This window comes from Adiantum capillus-veneris, chromosome 15 (genome assembly GCF_014529385.1).
Source record: "Adiantum capillus-veneris isolate H3 chromosome 15, ASM1452938v2, whole genome shotgun sequence".
In the NCBI taxonomy this organism is placed as follows: Eukaryota; Viridiplantae; Streptophyta; class Polypodiopsida; order Polypodiales; family Pteridaceae; genus Adiantum; species Adiantum capillus-veneris.
The window spans coordinates 60,144,563-60,165,567 of record NC_140945.1 but is presented as its reverse complement, the minus strand read 5'-3'; positions in this window follow the sequence as shown (position 1 = coordinate 60,165,567).

Sequence of the window (21,005 nt, the reverse complement as noted above, 5' to 3'; positions counted from 1 at the left end):
TGCTATTTTTGGAAGGGTATCTTCTATATAAACTTTAAAAGTATGACTAAAATTGGTAAATTTTGAATAGGTTTTATTTCCTTCTCACAAAATTTTGAAAAGAATTTTCCCCAAACTCAGAAAATTCTAGGCTAAAGCGAACCCGTTTTTTCTCAAACCCTGAGAGAGGTGAGAGACGTAGGTAACTTTGAGAGAGAGAGAGAGAGAGAGAGAGAGAGAGAGAGCAAGGAAAGAGAGAAGACATCTATCATGTCTACTAGGTTCCATTATCGTGAGGTTATATTTAATGAAAGCTATATTTAAATAAATTTGCCTCCAAATCGTCCCTAGTCAAAGTGGGCTGTCCCAAGTGGTTAGTGTATTGGACTTGTACCCTAAGGGGGTGGGTTCAATACCCCTTGGGCGCACGGAGACGTAGGCTCTTAAGAGATGGTCCGCGCGGCACAGCTTGATGTCAAATCAACGTGAGTGGTTGAAAGCTAGTGTTCGCCAGCACTTTAAAAAAAAAAAAGGACTCAAGAGGAAAAAGAAAAAAAGAAATTTAGTCCTTACAAACACTCCACCTACAACAAGGGTGTTCTACTTTACTCCCCCCATATTCGAATGTATTCTCTATCTTAAATTAACACAATATGCTACTCTTTTTTGCAAAAAATATGTATTTAACAAGATGATAAAAACATTTAGCCTACTCCTGTGTTACTAAAAGAAGTAAGGGGGACATCCACAAAGGGGGGGGGGGGTGTTTTGTTTAAGTGTTATGAGAGTTACCCCCCTCCCCCTCTACTAATTGAATGGCTTTGGCTTTTTTGCCCCCCGCCCCCCCCCCCCCCCCCCCCCCCCCCCTTCTTCTCTGCGGCCCCGTGAGAGAGGGGTGCTTGTTCCAAGGGGAAGTAAATCATTGAATGTAAAGGGTTCTTGTCAAATCTTAGATTTGTCAAAAAACGTAAGTACCAACCCTGAAATTTGAAGGCTGCAAAGCCACAGGACTAAAGAAATCTGGGTCTTTAATGAAGACCCCGTCATGGGATCGACGGGCAGAGGGGACACGGGTGCATCTCGAGGGCGATCGACGGCCAACAAAAATGTGGGGTCAACGCTCGGCCGACGACCTGAACCCACAACCTGGGCCATGGCAGTGAGATGAGCTAACCACGCAGGCGCGTGCATTTCATTGCCATCAAGGCGCAAAATAAACCCTATATGGTAAACTCACACAGGCAAAAGTAAACTAGGACAGAAAATGTAAACTCGGACACGTTCGTTTAAAATCGGACGACCGAGCTTACCTCTGCTTTTGCGCACACACTCCCTTGCCATGGAACTTAGACCTGAGGGCTACAGAGGGCAGCAAAGCCTCTCAAGCCTTCTCATGAAGTCCTCATGAGATGATTACTCATGAGGTTGCAGATTATGCCTCCAAGCAAATTTTAGGTTGCACAATTTGAAGGCCATAGGCGCGACTAGGTCTTCAATTTTTATGAAGATCCTTAGATTCTCGATGGTGCAACTGCCTCCGCACTCTAATCGTGAATGATCGTATAGTGAATCCACTCACACGCAAACATAGCCACAGTGCTCGAAGATCTCCATGGCTTAGAAGAAGAGGTTGGATAGATATGCAATTTCAATGCTTTCAAATCGAGTACTTGCTTGCCTATGGGACCACGACTCGGTTGGCAATGGTCCCTATTGGCTATTCTTGGGCCTCCTTACATCCCTACGAGGAATGTCAATTGTGATGTCATGCTTCTCTTGGATATGTCAAATGATGTTGACGTGCTTATCCCATACCTTACCCATTGGGGACAAGAGCTCCATCCTTAGCTCTTATGTCTTTGATGTAATAAGCGCAAGCCTATGCATCACATCATGCTCTCTCTCTCTCTCTCTCTCTCTCACACACACACACACACACACACAAAAAGGTCACATCCTTGAATGTGGAGCTTACCAAAGCTAGAGAATCATTGTTGTTTCCATGATCATCCTCTCTGAATGCCCGTATGTGGCTAGATGAGGCTTCATTATCCTCTTTGAAACGACGTTTTTCAATTGCCCTGCTTGCATTTTTTTGAAGATTTCCCCATTGCATACAAACCTAGACCCTACTTGACAATGGAAGATGAATGCTCAAGAGAATATAAGCACCACCATTTGGCACAACATGCAAATAATGAAGAAGAAGACAACAACATACCTCGTCCAAGTGCACTCCATCTCGTCGATTGTCTTCGATTGATGGGTTGAGCAATTGATTTTGGACGATTGATGATCGCGTCGATGCTTGCCTTTGTTGGATGGCGAGCCCAATTGAGCCCACTCTCCCTCACATCTAGTAATCAGGAGCCCAAAAATGTGTTGAAAGGACGTTCCTCAATTCCTCATCGTTTATGAGAGAGAGAGAGAGAGAGAGAGAGAGAGAGAGAGAGAGATTGATTTATCGTCCGCGGAGGTCAGATATGACCTATGGGACCAAAATGAAATAGTACATCAATTCCTTTGAGTGAGAACATGGGATACATGTCAGTTAAGGTCTGAGGGACCTTCAATAGGAAAAAACAGAAAGAAAATAGAAAACCTAAGGTGGGTCAAGTGATGGGGAAGCCAATCTGGGAGTCTGAAACTCTTGGATGATCGCTTTACCACCTCGGTAGACCGTCCATTTTCCTTGTTTGCGAGCTTTGTGTACTTTCTTGAGCTCGTTTGCGTTGAGTTTGAGTTGATTGGTGGTCAGTTCCTCTGCGATCCAAAACTTGGTTCCCTTCAGGAGACGTGATTGGCATAATAGCTTCATCCGTGCCTCCTTTCCCTTGAAGGTGATGATACAATACTCAGGTGGTATGCGCTTGTTCATATCGTTAATCCACGAGAGTGTGGTGGGCTCAATGGTGATTGGGTTGAGGATGTCATTGAGCTTGGTGATCGCATCTTCTAGTGTGTCCTCATCGGTGCACCACGGTGACGGAAGTCCTCTGATTCTCACTTTGAGGCCAAGAGAACGTTCGTGAAGGGTTGCCTGTATTTCAATGTCGATCTTCTTCGTGATGCCATGTGTTACCTCGTGGAATTTCTTTTGAACAACTGTGACAAACTCGGTGAGACAGGCTTCAACCTCGCGTGCTTTTGCGAGTAGAGTTTGGTTGGTTTGACTCTCTGCTTCCTTCACACTCTCGAGCTTGTGTAGCCGTTGTTTGAGGGTTGCGTTTTCCTCTATGAGAAATTGAATTTGGGTCTCAAGAGCCAGGAGTCTTGCTTCTTGGCGGGCGGAGGGTCCTTTCCCGCGCGCGGGGGGGGGGGGGGGGGGGGGGGGGGGGGGGGTCCTTTCCAGGCCACAGCTAGGAAACTTCTTGGGCGAGATGCTGGTGTGCCGAAGGTGGACATTCTGCCCGTACACTTTGTTGTGGAGCTTGTTCCAGCTTGTGAGAGAGTGAGAGGGAGAAGTAGTCTGGTTTTTTTTTTTTTTGGGGGGGGAGAGGCTATCGAAATCACAGAGCCTTAAACAAGCTTTTCACTTTTGCCTTCTAGGCAGGGTTCGATGAAGGAGGGCATGGTATTTTTATTCACGCTGCAGAGAAGAGATGTGCAGGAAGGTAGGGCGACTGTGCTGGCAAAGACGGGCAAGGCAGGGCGTGTCTGTAGCGAGCAAGAAACATGACGTGTCTAGCTGGCGAAGACGGGCAAGGCAGGGCGTTGTCTGTAGCGGGCAGGAGCACATGGCTTTGGCTAGGTCCCAAGGTGGGGTTGTGTGTTAACGCCCCCCCATAGGGCTGCTCTCGCCCAGGGGGAGACAAGGTTGAAGATGGAGAAACCATAGGGTTTGAGGCAGACAGAAACGCCGTGAGAGAGAGAGAGAGAGAGCTACCTACATATAGGCGAGGACTTGAGGGCGTGCACCCTCCTCCCCTTGCAAAAGAAGGCACACCCTCCTCCCCTTGCGACGCGAGCCTTGTCTCTTCGGTTTACAAGCATAAGATGCGCGTTCCCTCCTCTCTGTTAAATTAGTTAATTTGGGCCTCAAACTGAGCACTCAACTCAAAAAGCGGGATCAATGGTTCTCGTTGATCCCATCTGAGGAGGATGGGAGATGGAGCAACCTTATTTAGAACCAAAGAGAGATGATGATGTGAGAGAGAGAGAGAGAGAGAGAGAGAGGCCCCCATTGAGAAAAATAGAGATTACTAGTACGACCGACCGTCTTCGGTGGCCTCTCTTTCTCTTTCTCTCTCCCTCTTTATCGTGTGCACAAGGGTTTCTCTAAGTTTTGGGGTTTAGCCTTCATGTGATAGATTTCGACACGTGTAAAGAGCTCAACCTTTCGCCATATTATCTTAGTTTAGAATATTATCTTAGTTTAAATACTACACCTTTTGTAGCTATTAACAAAATGGAAAATTACCAAAATACCCCTCTAATTTGTGAAAATTCCCAAAATACCCCTCAAATTTGAAAAATTTCCAAAATACCCCCATATTTCGTCATAATTTCCCAAAATACCCCTCAAATTTTCCAAAGATTAAAAAATTTGTACCTTTCATAAGAAGACTGATTGTCTATCAATACAAGATACTAAAACTAGAATTTGAGTAGGTTTGTACGCATGTCTCATTGATGGGAATCAACCAAGATACTTCAGTTGGGAAAACAAAAGAGGAAAAGGAAAAGTAAACATAAGTATTTTAGTTCAAATAGGAAAGTGGGGGGGGGGGGGGGGGGAGGTGAAGACGGGGGTCACCCGAGGGAGGACCAACACGTCGAGTTGGAGGCTCACAACACAGAACAAGCCCAATCAACTGAGATCACTGACGTAGATGAGTCATGGCTGCTCTCTGTGTGAAAATATTGATCTACCTCTCTCTCTCTCTCTCTCTCTCTCTCTCTCTCTCTCTCTTCATTGTTGGTACGTGTGGATAGTGTTAGAAAAAAACCGGGGTCCAGCGTATTTTCAACCGACTAAAACTATAAAATCCCGGTATGATTTTGAGACACAAGTGTTAGTGTGATTATCGACAAAAGCTTCAAATTTCGACCTGAAAGTCGGGACAACTTCAAGTTTGCCCTTGTTTTTGCCACGTAGGAAAAATGACTTTTTCTATCCTTGCGAGTGAGCCTACAACCAAGACTAAGACTAAGTACTAAGATAGTGGCAATGACAACGTCAATGAAGTTGTAGTGAGCTACAACAGCTATTATTTTCATTTGCGAGCGGTCGTCGTCAGGCCTGGTCCTAATTGAGTGGTGTCACCATCACTGTCATTGCAATAGCGACAACTCATCATTGTGTGCAAACGCGTGCACATGAAGCTCTCTCTTTGAGTCCCAGTGTTCCGGAAAATTCATTTTTCCAAACATAAAAACTTCCTTTCGTTGAATTTGTCAAGAGGAAATTTCAAAAATTAGATTATTTTTTCTGGTTTTTACACTATTTTTGTTTGTTTTGAGGCGAATTTCTGCTTTTCACCTTCCCTCAACCGGCATTTTTGAAAGCGAAATCCGCACGATATTAAGTTGAGACACATTTTTCCCAAAAACTCTCTCTTTTCTCTCTCTCTCTCTCTCTCTCTCTCTCTCTCTCTCTCTCTCTCACAGGCCTCTTGGGATGCTTTCCTACGACGTTAAAACTCTTCTTCCTCTCATATGAATGGTAACCCCCCGGAAATGGAAAGGGAAGGTGACACGTGCAGGGAAGAAAGAGAGAGAGCGTAAGATTTTTCTTGAAGGCTGCGATGCGTTTTTTGTCCGCCAGCAGGGGAGGCTCAGGGTACAGCTGCAACATGTCTCGTTTGTGTGCAAGGCAGGCCCGGGATGGAGCCGCAAAATCTCTCTCTCTCTCTCTCTCTCTCTCTCTCTCTCTCTCTCTCTCTCTCTCTCTCTCTCTCTCTCTCTCTCTGTGTGTGTGTAGGTGCACAGTGCAAGCGTCTATTCAACCTGTACCTGGCGAGGACATGGCTATGTCATCATCATAGGGAGAGATGGTGGAATGCAACAGAATGGTGAGAGAATAGCTCTAGTGAGGATGGGCACAAGGGTTGGAGGTTTCAGAGCAAGCGCTGCAGCTCGCCATCGTGACATATGGATGCAGGGGAGGGGGAGGGTGCTCGACCGCCTGCAGCTCGCCATGGCGACGGCGATAAGGGAAGGAATCTGGAGAGATTCTGACTAATGAAAGGGGAGCGAGTAGTAGCATGAGCTTAATTTGAGGAGGTTATGTAGGCTTTGGAGACGAATTGCTTCATTATTTTTAGATATAATTGCCTTTTTTTGCGACGTAATTTGTGAAAAATTACATGCTAAGCACTCAAAAATGGATCTTGATTGTCAGAAAAGAATAAAGGACAATTTATTGTAACAACCTGAGACTAACCATATCAGAGTTAATTTTGAAGTCCATATTGGCATCCTGCATAGAGCCACATGCCTTCAAGATGCACGCGTAGGTGAGTTTATCTGGACAAAGGCCCTCACTTTGCATCCGTTGAAAACAACCTAGAGCTTTCTGGCCATGCTCTTGTTGTGCATATAACGCAATCAGTGCTTGGCATACATATCAACCAAAAGCAATGCAAAGTACGACATCTTTTTCAATAGCCTTTAACTAACAATACAATTGTGAATTTTTGTGCCCACATCAGCATCTTGCGTAGAGCCACATGCTTCAAGATACATATGTAGGTGATTGCATGTAGAGATAGGCCCTCGCTTCACATCTGCTGAAAACAGACTGGAGCTTTTTGTCCCTACCCTGTGTGGCAATTCCTTCAATCAGTGCATTCGAAGAGTTTACACTCCGGACAAAAAGCTCCTCGAGCACTTTTCGTGCTCTCTTAAGAGCACCACATTTAGCAAACATGTCAACCAAGGCATTGTCAAGCACGATACCCTTTTTCAACAGCCCCTAACTAACCATATGAGCAAGAATTTGTATGCCCATATCAGTATCATGCATAGAGCCACATGCCTTCAAGATGCACGCGTATATGATTGCACTTGGAGAGAAGTCCTCGCTTTGCATCGGCCGTTGAAATCGGCCTGGAGTTCTCTGGCCCTGCTTCTGCTGTGCATATCCCGCAATCAATGCACTCCAAGAGATGACATTCTGGACAGAAGGTCCTCAAGAGCTTTTCGTGCTTTACAAAGCGCACCACATTTGGCATACATATCGACCAAGGCATTTCCAAGCACAACAATCTTTTGCAACATCCCCTCACTTTTTAAGCCCATATGAACATCTTGCGTAGAGTCGCATGCAATCAAGATGCATGCATAGGTGATTGCATATGGACGGAGCCCTCGCTCCGCATTAGCATCTTGCGTAGAGCCACATTAATTCATACGTAGATGATTGCATCTGGAGAGAGGCCCTCGCTTTGCATCTGCTAAAAACAGATTGGCACAGCTCTTTTCAGCAGCCTTAGACTAACAATAATATCATTGTGAATTTTTGTGTATATCAGCATCTTGCGTAGAGCCACAATGCGCATGCCTTTGAGATGCACGCGTAGGTGATTGCGTGTAATGGAATTTGCCTATTCAATTTGAGAGTAGCGGAATTTAATGAGAATACTTTCAAGAAATGATTTTGTGAGCATAGCGGGTAGACATAATTGAAGATAGCAACATAATCATAGCAATTAGTTAACTTGGCATAGACAATACTTTTGCAAGAGAGAGAATTTAGAGAACATGACAACAGTTGAGGACCGGATTTATGTGGAGCCGGTCCCCCCTCCAATAGGCATTTGTATTATGATTTCTCCCATAAAGAGAGACTTGTTACAATACATTCTTTGTGTTCCTTGTGACCTAGGTGAAGCAATGAAGATGGAAAGCTTCACGCATCACCATCATAGCATAACCTAAACTTGAAGAAAGCTTTAACTATACCAAGCCTCAGTCCCAAGACCTCAAACACCTTCGAAGGTGGAGAGAGCTAGCAGGGAATGAGGGTAGGGAAGAGGAAGAAGAAACATTTCATACGAGAAAGAGCTAGTTCCTCACTTATCATAACTCTTGAGCTAGCATACATAATAGCATAGTAATGAAGAAGAAGGAGATGACAAGATCAAGCATTGAAGCATGGCTCTTGGTTGGATTTCCACTCCATAGCCAAGAGTGTTGGTGTAGGCTCTCAACCTCTACTTGCTTGGAGAGGGAGCTCTTGCACTTTGCATAGCACACAATGAGAGTGTTTGTGAGTGTGTGTGGGTGAGTATACCCCCTAAGCACCCCCCTAGCTTGCTTGGGTCGACCCCCCCTTGTAGCTCATGCTTGAAGCTCATTGGACCCCTCCAGGCCTAGCCAATCACAAGCAGGAGCCATTACAAGCAACAGGGGTAGCCTTGGGACAAGTGTCCCCCTTTCCCCTTTGAGAGAGAGGACTTGATAAATGCAAAATCAATTAATTAAATATCCTAAATTATCATTGGACCCCTTGGGTGGCCAACCAATAGGCTTCAGGCACACCATGAGGGCAACATGAGGAGGAACTTGACAAGTGTCCTTACTACATCTTCAAGCTGGGGCTTCCCTTGTGTGTGTGTGTGTGTGTGTGTGTGTGTGTGTGTGTGTGTGTGTGTGTGTGTGTGTGTGTGTGTGTGTGTGTTCTCTCTCATCCCCCCCCCTTGTAGGCTCGCCCCCCTCCTTGTAGGGATATTTTTGACTTTAGGAGCTCAAGCACCTTAGTCATCAAGCATGACAAAGCACTTGGACTAGGGGGTATTCCCACAAGCATCTCAGGCAAGCATGTCAAGGCACCTCAAGCACCTTAATCAAGCGGTAAGTCAAGCACCTCAAGCATGGAGTAAGTCAAGAATCTCAAGCACCTTAATCAAGCACCTCAAGCAGGACAAACACCTCAAGCAGGACAAGCACCTCAAGCAGGTCAAGCACCTCGAGCTTGGGCCGGGTTCCCACCTCAAGCTCAGCCCTAGCTTACCTAAGGTCAAGGGACTTTTTCACACATTATTGGAGGTCTTCAATGAAGCTAACCCTAAGGTCTTATGCTCCATTGGTTAGCCTTGCTCTTGATAGACCATCTCCCATTTGGGCCCCTTTACTATTGGCCCCGTGTTGAGATAGATCTATAAGCACATAACTATATCTTAACACTTGTTTCCGTTTATTCTCCCACATTAAGTGATCAATTTAATATGAGAAAATCATTTGGGTTGGTTAGATATTAGATTTCATGACATTACCTCTCTCTTGAAATCATAGTCGTCCTCGACTATGAGGTAGAAGAGATAAAGGCTTAGTCATTAGTCAATCGTACTTAGCGGGTAGAGGATCCCTTTTTTACCCTACGACATCTTTCCAAGATGGATGACTAATCCATTTGGTGCTTGGGAGACATAGCTGCCGCAAGCATGTCTGCTCTTTAGTCCATTTCATTCTCCCAAAGTAGAGTGACAAATTCTACTCGGTGTTTGAGAGACGTCGTCATCACAAACATGATTCTAAGCATGCATACTAGTTAAATTTGTGCACAATTAAAAAGAGGACTAGTCATATAAGACAAAAACATGAGTCATTTAAAAGAAATTTGTACATTTGCTTACTCTAATGTAACATTGTAAGCATTGACAAGGTTCATACTATCCTTAAGTTGTACTCCTTGCATCCATTTAGCATCTTCAAAAGGATAATTTTTGAACTTAATAAGATACCGTCGGATTATCTTACCATGTCGTAGTACCTTGTCTTCATGCCGAAGGACAGCTTCGGGTTGTAGCACCTCTTCTTGGTCTTCGACTTCGGGAGGGTATTCAATAATTGGTTCAATTGGTGGTTCTCCTTTGTAGGGCTTAAGTAGGCTTACATGAAAGGCATTGTGTATAAGCCAATGGTTGGGCAACTTGAGTTGATAAGCCGTCTCATTGATAGGCTTCAAGATTTGGAAAGGACCATAGTATCTTTTTGCTAGTTTAGCATAATACTTTTGATGGCCCGTAGGATTTTTGCCCGTCGTTTGCCTTAATCGAGCCTTAGGAAACTTGAGTAAGACCCAATCATTTTCTTTGAACATTAAGGCTCTTCTGTGCTTATCAGCAGCAGCTTTTTGCCTTTGTTAAGAGATGGCTATAGCCTCCCTAATCTTTTGAAAATATTCTTGTAGGTCACGGCTATACTCATCGGCGGCGAAGATCTTCCCATGTACTTTCAGTAGCAAGGGACTTTTAGGTCTTCCCTCTATGATCTCGAAATGTGCTTTCCCCGTAGAAGTATGTACAGTATTATTGTAGGCATACTCTACTAGCGGTAAATACTTTTCCCATTGTGAGCGTTGATCTACTTCGGTAACATAAGTTTTGAGTAGATCTTGTATCGTAAGATTGGCTATATCACTTTGGCCATCCGTTTGTGGGTGATAGGCCGAAGAGAAATTCAATCTTGTTTCTAGATTTTCAAAGAGACCTTTCCAGAAATTACTGGTCATTCTAGGATCTCTATCTGACACGATGGATGTGGGTAATCCATGGTGCTTGAAAATCTGAGATATGAAGAGAGTTGCCATTTGATGTGCCTTAATAGTCTTTTTGAGAGGAATAAAATGTGCTTACTTGCTAAACCTGTCGACTATTGTCCATATTCCTGTATTCCCATGGATAGACTTGGGCAATCCAAAGATGAAATCCATGGATATACTCTCCCATGGTGAATTTGGAATAGGCAATGGCTGGAGTAATCCAGGTTGCTTCCCTCTATCATACTTGGTCTTTTGGCATACTACACATTTTGAAACATACTCTTGTATGTCCACTTTCATGGTAGGTAAATAGAAATACGTCTCTACTTCTCGGAGAGTAGGTTGAGTAGCTCTATGCCCTGCATATGGAGGAGCATGGGATTCATACATAACCTTCTCATGAAGGGAATGGGTAACACATAGCCTATTTCCGTGGAGAAGATAACCATCCTGCAAGGTGAATGGTTCCTCTTTCTTCCCCAAAGCAAGGGCTGACATTATGTCTCTAAAGTCAGGGTCAGTTGCATACTCATCTCTTATAGAGGATAGATCATTGTGAGTAGCTATAGACACCGCATTAACTTTTGGTCGTCGTGAAAGTGCATCGGCAACTTGATTGTGCTTACCAGCTATGTGAGCAATATGAAAATTAAATTGCGAAAGAAAATTTGCCCACCTCATTTGTTTGTTGGAAAGCTTGGTTTGCGTCATGAAATACTTGAGACTTTGGTGGTCGGTTCGTAGGATAAATGGAGTCCCCAATAGGTAGTGCTTCCATGTGTCTAGGGCATGTAGAACAGCTAAAAGCTCTTTCTCATGAATGCCCAAGACTCATTCATCACTATTGAGCCTTCGGCTCTCATATGCTATGGCATGTCCTTCTTGAAGCAAAACCGCTCCAAGGCAATCACCACAAGCATCACATTGGACCTCAAATGGCTTTGAGAGATCCGGAAGCACGAGGACTGGTTGGGAAGTAAGCTTCTCTTTGAGTTTTTCAAAAGCATTTTGCTCCTTAGCAGTCCATACAAACTTAACGTTCTTCTTTGTTAAGTCGTGTAGTGGTCCTGCTAGTTGAGAGAATTTTGCTATGAAGCGTCTATACTATGCACACATACCAATAAAGCTTCTTAGCTCATGTAGATTCCTTGGTTTAGGCCATGATTTTATTACCTCTAACTTTGATGGATCCATACGAATACCATCGTGAGAGAGAATATGACCTAGATATTGAATCTCTTAAAGGAAGAATTCACTTTTCTTTTGGTTGAGAAAAAGTTTGTTCTCCCTCAAGGCTTGAAAAATCACTTGGAGATGTTGCTTATGTTCCTCCAAAGACTTGGAGTAGATGATGATATCATCAAAGAACACTCCAGTGAATTTTCGATATGGTCTAAAAATTTTCTCCATCAAACGATTGAACGTAGCTGGTGGATTAGTCAAGCCAAAAGGCATGACCAAATATTCATAAAGACCAAATGTTGTGCGAAACGCGGTCTTTAGGATATCTTCATCCACTATCCTTATTTGATGATATCCACTCTTAAGGTCAATCCTACTGAAGTAGGTAGAGCCTTGTAGCTTATCAAACAGATCTTCTACCCGAGGCACGGGAAATCTGTTTTTCATAGTGATATGGTTTAGTGCTCAATAGTCCACACACATACGGTATGTACCATCTTTCTTTTGCACTAAAAGGACTGGAGAACAAAAGGGAGAGGAACTAGGCCTCACCATTCCTTTGTCTACCAATTCCTGTACTTGCCTCATAGTCTCCTCTTGTTGAGCTTGTGAGACTCGATAAGGAGGTTTGTTAAGCGGTGAGCTTCCTGGAAGGAGCTCAATACGATGGTCATCATCCCCTTGTTTTGGAGGTAGGTCCATAGGGATATCATCGATGAACACATCTTGGAATCCTTTTAGAAAAGTAGACAAGTCTAACTCTTCTTGATTCCTATTATTTTCCTTTGATGAAACATTATTAGCTTTTAGAGACTCTTTGACAGAAATCATGTACGCAAAAACGGAGCTCTTCATTGATTTATCAAAAGAAAGAGGATTTACAAGTGGAATAGTGCGACCATGCTCACTAGCATCTATATACATGTTCTTTCCCCTGTAGGTGAAGTAAATTCTCCTTTCAGGGAAATTCATGTTGGCAGCCATGCGATCAAACCATGGTGCCCCTAGGATAACATCCTGATGTTGGAGAGGAGAGATGAAGAAGTCTTCTTTGTCGACATAGCTTTGGATATGAAGCCTCAACTTCCCAATCAAGGGAGTAACAGAGGCTTGTTGTCCCTTGAAAGCTGCATTGACTGTTACTATATCTCCCATCTCAAAAGCTTGAATGCCCAACTTGGTGGCCAACTCTATTGATATGAAGTTGAGAGTAGAGCCTGGGTCAAACAAGATGAAGGCATCATGCTTTCTTACCTTTCCCCACGCATAGGAAAGTGATGATCCTTTGCAATGACCATCCTCTTTTGGAGCTTCGATGGTGGAAACCCTAGGAGTCTCATTGCGAGTATTCTTCTTGGGGCAAGAACGATAGCCATGTCCTTGCTCTCCACACTTGAAACACTTATGGTCCTTGCGAAAAGCTTCAAGCTCTTCAGGAGAGAGTTTGTTTTTACCTTTGTAAACTCCCTTCTCCTTGGACCGATTGTTGTTGTTGTTGGAAGTGCCTTGGGAATTATTTTGAGCATTGGATTTCCCCTTTGCATCATTTTTATCTTTGTTTTCCATGGGCTTGACATTACGTCTAGCCCCTTGATGGAAATTGATGCGTGAAGCAACCATGGTGTGGTGGATTACTTCGGTAATAGTACCGGGCCGTTGAGAGTTGATGTATTCGGCCATCTCTTCAGGTAATCCCGCACAGAATTGCTGTCTTTGTTCGGCAAAGTGTATCTTTTGAAAGACAGTAGCTTTGAGATGTAAATCCCAAAACTTGTCTACATACTTGTTGATAGACTCATGAGAGAGAAGCTTCAAGCCGCGCCATTCGGTAAGAACTTTATCTTTAGTATCGCTTGGCAGAAATTGCTTCATGATGGAAACTCGTAGAGTTTTCCATGTCTTTGGGGCTTCTCCATTGCCACGAAGGCTAGCCCACCATTGACGAGCTGATTTTTGGAAGTGCATAGCTACATGACGTAGTTTGGAGGACTCTGTGAAGCCCTCGTCCCCAAAGGCCGCGTCAAATTTCTGGATGAAGGCCAACACTCTCTCCATTCATATGTGGGTTTGTTTGCTAGCTTGTGCAAAGGTGCAATAGCTTCCGCTAGAAGGTGAATGAAACGAGACATGTACCTTACTTTGTGGTTGAAAGTCATGAGCTCCTTGGTTGTCGTTGGTGGTTGTAGTGACAAGAGAGCATTTACTTTTGATGGATCCACTTGAATTCCTTGCAAAGAAACCACATGACCTAGCAATACCACTTGTGACTCTGCAATGTGACACTTCTCAGGATTAAGCTGTCCCCCAAATTGATGAAGCCTCCTAAGCCCCTCCTCAACTTTTTGGCAATGAAGTCTTTGGTTACTATAGATACAGAAGTCATCCATAAAAACCCTAATTGACTTTCCAAAGAAGGGCTAAAAGACAAGAGTTGTAAACCTTATAAAGGTACTAGGAGCATTTGTGAGCCCAAATGGCATCACTCTATAGGCAAAGCAACCCCAAGGTGTGATGAAAGTGGTTTTTAATTGATCTTCTTCTGCTATTCTGATTTGAAAATACCCTGAATACCCATCACACACTGTGTAGATGTCCTCCCCTCTTGTCTTCTCTAGGAGAATAGCCATAACTTTCATCGGAAGAGGAGGAAGGTGAAGAAGAAGGAGAAGAGGGTGACCTCTTCCTAGCCCTTTTCTTCCTTTGTTTCCTCTCTTGCCTTTCAGAGTGATGAGGAGAAGGACTATGGGTTGCTCTTTTCCTCTTGGGAGGAGTAGGCGATCGTGTAGACCGCCTTCTTCGTGGAGCCACATCTTCAAAAGAACTTAGACTTTCATTGCTTTCTTTCTCTTTGGATTCCTCCTCTCGAATAGGAGAGAGTCTTCTTTTGGTTATCTCTTCAAGAGGCCTCCTAAGCTCTCTCTCCTCTTGGAGAGGAAGGGAAATTCCATAAGCACGAAGTTGTTGAGTAACTTCGGCTTGCAAGGTAGGGTTGCCCATAGCTTGTTGCAACCTAGTGACAAGATAATTCACAAACATGGGAGCATCATCATTAGCACCTTCATGTGCAAAATCAAAGCTATCAATATTCATTCTACTCTCTTGATTATTGTCAGCCATGTTAACAAAATTTATGTTTATACTTAGTGTATGCTTTGGCAATACAAAACCTTAGTTGCCACTCCTCTTAGCCTTTGAAAATCGGCTCTTAAGTATCCACACCCACGGCTCAAAGTGGTTAATTATAGAGAGTAGAGGAGTAGGTCTAACATAGCAGAGTTGCCAAGGGCTAGCTCCTTTCGGACTTCTTATGGCTCAATAATGGTAAAGCCGTAAGCAAGTCTAAAATGACTCCATTATTAAGTCCAAAGCTCCCGAGGTGTGCACCATCCCCCACATAGTGGGCTTAACAAAACCGATATTAGATCCCAGTTCCACTTACTCTATTATAATTAACAACATCAACCATTTATAGGCTACTTAAAGACCTCTCTTCTTAAGCAAGAAAAGAGAAACCAAATGCTCTGATACCAATGTAATGGAATTTGCCTATTCAATTTAAGAGTAGCGGAATTTAATGAGAATACTTTCAAGAAATGATTTTGTGATCATAGCAGGCAGACATAATTGAAGATAGCAACATAATCATAGCAATTAGTTAACTTGGCATAGACAATACTTTTGCAAGAGAGAGAATTTAGAGAACATGACCACAGTTGAGGACCGGATTTATGTGGAGCTGGTCCCCCCTCCAATAGGCATTTGTATTATGATTTTTCCCATAAAGAGAGACTTGTTACAATACATTCTTTGTGTTCCTTGTGACCTAGGTGAAGCAATGAAGATGGAAAGCTTCATGCATCACCATCATAGCATAACCTAAACTTGAAGAAAGCTTTAACTATACCAAGCCTCAGTCCCAAGACCTCAAACACCTTCGAAGGTGGAGAGAGCTAGCAGGGAATGAGGGTAGGGAAGAGGAAGAAGAAACATTTCATACGAGAAAGAGCTAGTTCCTCACTTATCATAACTCTTGAGCTAGCATACATAATAGCATAGTAATGAAGAAGAAGGAGATGACAAGCTCAAGCATTGAAGCATGGCTCTTGGTTGGATTTCCACTCCATAGCCAAGAGTGTTGGTGTAGGCTCTCAACCTCTACTTGCTTGGAGAGGGAGCTCTTGCACTTTGCATAGCACACAATGAGAGTGTTTGTGAGTGTGTGTGGGTGAATATACCCCCTAAGCACCCCCCTAGCTTGCTTGGGTCGACCCCTCCTTGTAGCTCATGCTTGAAGCTCATTGGACCCCTCCAGGCCTAGCCAATCACAAGCAGGAGCCATTACAAGCAACAGGGGTAGCCTTGGGACAAGTGTCCCCCTTTCCCCTTTGAGAGAGAGGACTTGATAAATGCAAAATCAATTAATTAAATATCCTAAATTATTATTGGACCCCTTGGGTGGCCAACCAATAGGCTTCAGGCACACCATGAGGGCAACATGAGGAGGAACTTGACAAGTGTCCTTGCTGCCTCTTCAAGCTAGGGGTTCCCTTGTGTGTGTGTGTGTGTTCTCTCTCATCCCCCCCCCTTGTAGGCTCGCCCCCCTCCTTGTAGGGATATTTTTGACTTTAGGAGCTCAAGCACCTTAGTCATCAAGCATGACAAAGCACTTGGACTAGGGGGTATTCCCACAAGCATCTCAGGCAAGCATGTCAAGGTACCTCAAGCACCTTAATCAAGCGGCAAGTCAAGCACCTCAAGCATGGAGTAAGTCAAGCACCTCAAGCACCTTAATCAAGCACCTCAAGCATGACAAACACCTCAAGCACGACAAGCACCTCAAGCAGGTCAAGCACCTCGAGCTTGGGTCGGGTTCCCACCTCAAGCTCAGCCCTAGCTTACCTAAGGTCAAGGGACTTTTTCACACATTATTGGAGGTCTTCAATGAAGCTAACCCTAAGGTCTTATGCTCCATTGGTTAGCCTTGCTCTTGATAGACCATCTCCCATTTGGGCCCCTTTACTATTGGCCCCGCGTTGAGATAGATCTATAAGCACATATCTATATCTTAACACTTGTTCCCATTTATTCTCCCACATTAAGTGATCGATTTAATATGAGAAAATAATTTGGGTTGGTTAGATATTAGATTTTATGACATTGCGTCTCGAGATAGGCCCTTGCTACCCACCAGCTGAAAATAGTCCACAACTTCCTAGTCATGTTTGGCAATATCCTGCAATCAGTGGATTCCACAAGATGACATCCCGCACAGTAACCTTGTCATGCTTTCGCTGCGCATATCTCGTAATCATTAAACTCCATGAGACAACATTCCAGACACGAATGTCCTCGAGCACTTTCTGTGCTCCCTAAAGTACACCAAATTTGGCATACATATCGGCCAAGGCATTGCAAAGCATGACATTTTTTTGCAACAACCCGAGACTAACATATAGAGTGAATTTTGAAGCCCATATCGGCATCCTGCATAGAACCACATGCCTTCAAGATGCACGCGTAGGTGATTTCATCTGGACAGAGGCCCTCACTTTGCATCCAATGAAAACAGCATAGAGCTCTCTAGCCATGATCTTGTTGTGTGTATCCCACAATCAATGTTTGGCATACATATCAACCAAGGCAGTGCAAAGTACAACATCTTTTTTCACAACTAACAATACAATTGTGATTTTTTGTGCCCACATCAGCATCTTGCATAGAGCCACATGCTTTCAAGAGGCATACGTAAGTGATTGCATTTGGAGAGAGGTCCTCGCTTTGCATCTGTTGAAAACAGACTGGAGCTTTTTGACCCTACCCCTATGTGGCAAATCCTTCAATCATTGCATTCGAAGAGTCCACGCTCCGAACATAAAGCTCCTCGAGCACTTTTTGTGCTCTCTTAATTTAAGGGCACCACATTTAGCAAACATGTCAACCAAGGCATTGTCAAGCACGATACCCTTTTTCAACAACCCTTGAGTAACAATATCAGCAAGAATTTTTACGCCCATATCAGTAGAGCCACATGCCTTCAAGATGCGAAGACAAGTCCTCGATTTGCATCCGCCGCTGAAATCAGCCTGGAGCTCCCTGGTACTATTTTTGTTGTGCATATCCCGCAATCAATGCACTCCAAGAGACGACATTCTGGATAGAAGGCCCTCAAGAACTTTTTGTGCTTTACAAAGCACACCACATTTGGCATACATATCAACCAAGGCATTGCCAAGCACAACAATCTTTTGCAACAGCCCCTCACTAATAATATCAGAGTAAATTTATAAGCCCATATCAACATCTTGCATAGAGTCACATTCCTTCAAGATGCATGCACAGGTGATTGCATATGGACAGAGGCCCTCGCTTCGCATCAGCAAGCCACGTGAATTCATACATAGGTGATTCTAGAGAGAGGCCCTCTGCTGAAAATAGATTGGCACAACATCCCTTTTCAACAGCCTTAGACTAACAATATCGCGAATTTTTGTGTCTAGATCAGCATCTTACGTAGAGCCACAATGCGGATGCCTTTAAGATGCACACATAGGTGATTGCGTCTGGAGATAGGCCCTTGCTACGCACCAGTTGAAAACAACCCACAGCTTCCTAGCCTTGTTTGGGCATATCCTGCGATCAGTGCGTTCCACAAGATGACATCCCGCACACTAACCTTGTCAAAGACTTGATAGGTGCACCGCACTTGACATACATACTGACCAACATATTCCCCAAGAATGCATTCGTTTCAAGTAACCCACTATCGCAAATATCAGCAAGAATGCTACTGCCTTGGTACATAACTTCTTCTTAGCACAGTCTTTAAGTGAGCTCACAAAAGAAAGACTCATTCTCTTGCTCTCCATTTTTCAACAACCCCGGACTCACAATATCAATGTAAATTTTTATGCCTATATCAACATCTTGCGTAAAGCCACATGCCTTCAAAATGCACATGATTGCATATGGAGAGAGGCCATCTCTTCGCATCCGATGAAAACAACCGAGATTTTCCTGGCGATGCCCCTCTTGGGCATATCCTGCAATCAGACATGACATCCCGCACAGGAAGCTCGTCAACGACTTGTTGCGCCATGACAAGTGCACCACACTTGACATACATACTCGGTGCACCTAACATACATATTAACCAACTTGTTCCCCAAGTATGTGTTGGTTTCAAGCAACCCACTATAGCAAATATCAGCAAGGCATTACCAAAAACATCATTTTTCAATAGCCTTTGGCAAACAATATAAGCATAAATTATTATGCTTATATCAGCATCTCGTGTAGAGCCACATGCCTTCAAGATACACTCGTATGTGATTGTATCTAGAGAGAGGCCCTCCCTTTTCATTTGTTGAAAACAGCTTGAAGCTTTCTGGCCTGCTCTTGTTGCACGCATCCCAAAATCAATGCACTCTCAAAGACGACATTAGACAACAACCCCTGACTAATAAGATCAGAATGAATTTTTAAGTTCATATTGGCATCTTGCATAGAGTCACATGCCTTCAAGAAGCATGCGTAGGTGATTGCATCAGGACATATGCCCTCACCTTGCATTTGTTAAAATCGGCATAGAGCTTCCTGCCCAACGTAGCCTGTAATCAACGCAGAGCTTCCTGCCCGCCAAAGATCTCATAGGCCCTCTCTTCGCATCCAATGAAAACAACCCAGATTTTCCTGGCGATGCCCCTCTTGGACATATCCTGCAATCAGACATGACATCCCTCACAGGAAGCTCGTCAACGACTTGTTGCGCCATGACAAGTGCACCACACTTGACATACATACTCTTTGCACCTAACATACATATTAACCAACATGTTCCCCAAGTATGTGTTGGTTTCAAGCAACCCACTATAGCAAATATCAGCAAGGCATTACCAAAAAATCATTTTTCAATAGCCTTTGGCAAACAATATAAGCATAAATTATTATGCTTATATCAGCATCTCGTGTAGAGCCACATGTCTTCAAGATACACTCGTATGTGATTGTATCTAGAGAGAGGCCCTCCCTTTTCATTTGTTGAAAACAGCTTGAAGCTTTTTGGCCTGCTCTTGTTGCACGCATCTCGAAATCAATGCACTCTCAAAGACGACATTAGACAACAACCCCTGACTAATAAGATCAGAATGAATTTTTAAGTTCATATCGGCATCTTGCATAGAGTCACATGCCTTCAAGAAGCATGCGTAGGTGATTGCATCAGGACAGATGCCCTCACCTTGCATTTGTTAAAATCCGCGTAGAGCTTCCTGCCCAACGTAGCCTGAAATCAACGCAGAGCTTCCTGCCCGCCAAAAGATCTCATAGGCCCTCTCTTCGCATCCAATGAAAACAACCGAGATTTTCCTGGCGATGCCCCTCTTGGGCATATCCTGCAATCAGACATGACATCCCGCACAGGAAGCTCATCAATGACTTGTTACGCCATGAGAAGTGCACCACACTTGACATACATACTTAGTGCACCTAACATACATACTAACCAACATGTTCCCCAAGTATGTGTTGGTTTCAAGCAACCTACTATAGCAGCAAGGCTTGCTCAAAATGCCCAAGTTTCACATACCCTGCTATTAAAGATGTCCATGTGATTGCATCTTTAACATTAAGTCCATCAAAAACCTCTTGAGCCAATGCAAGCAAGCCACATTTTGCATACATGTGGACTAGTGCACTTCCCACAAGAAAGTCTCCTGTCAAACCTCTTCTAGCAATCTCTGAGTGCAATTCTGTTGGAATTAGGGTTGCAGAGAAACACACACAGCTTGGAGAAGACGAAGGAAGCTCAAGGCACACAATAGAGAGTATGTTACTTAGTGTGCAATGGAAAGATAGATAGCCCTAGAGTGATGGGCGTATATACAATGCACGGGGGAAAAAACCTCCTAAAGAGGGAAAAAATGCCCCGACGGTCCTAGTGTGTTCACACACATCACTACCACATGTATATGGTAACAAATCCCCCCTGGAGTGATGCGGTGAACGAGAGCTGGCACATGAGTAAAGGGAAGTGCCATGCCTTGAGGACAGGATCAGTCCACAAAGGGGAGTAAGCCCAAAGCTTTGCGGAAAACTTCAAGCTTCTCACGAGACAATGCCTTTGTGAAAAGATCTACAAGGTTGTCCTGTGTTGGCACATAAGCCAAGCTGATCTCTCCTGCTGAGAGCCTCTCCTTGACATAGTGGTAATGCACCTCAATGTGCTTTGTGCAAGCATGAAAAACTGGGTTCCTCGCAACTGCCAATGCGCTCTGACTGTCAGTGTAGATAGTGTTGGCAGTGTCCTGTCCAACACCCAAATCAGCCATAAGACATCTGAGCCATACACACTCAACCGTAG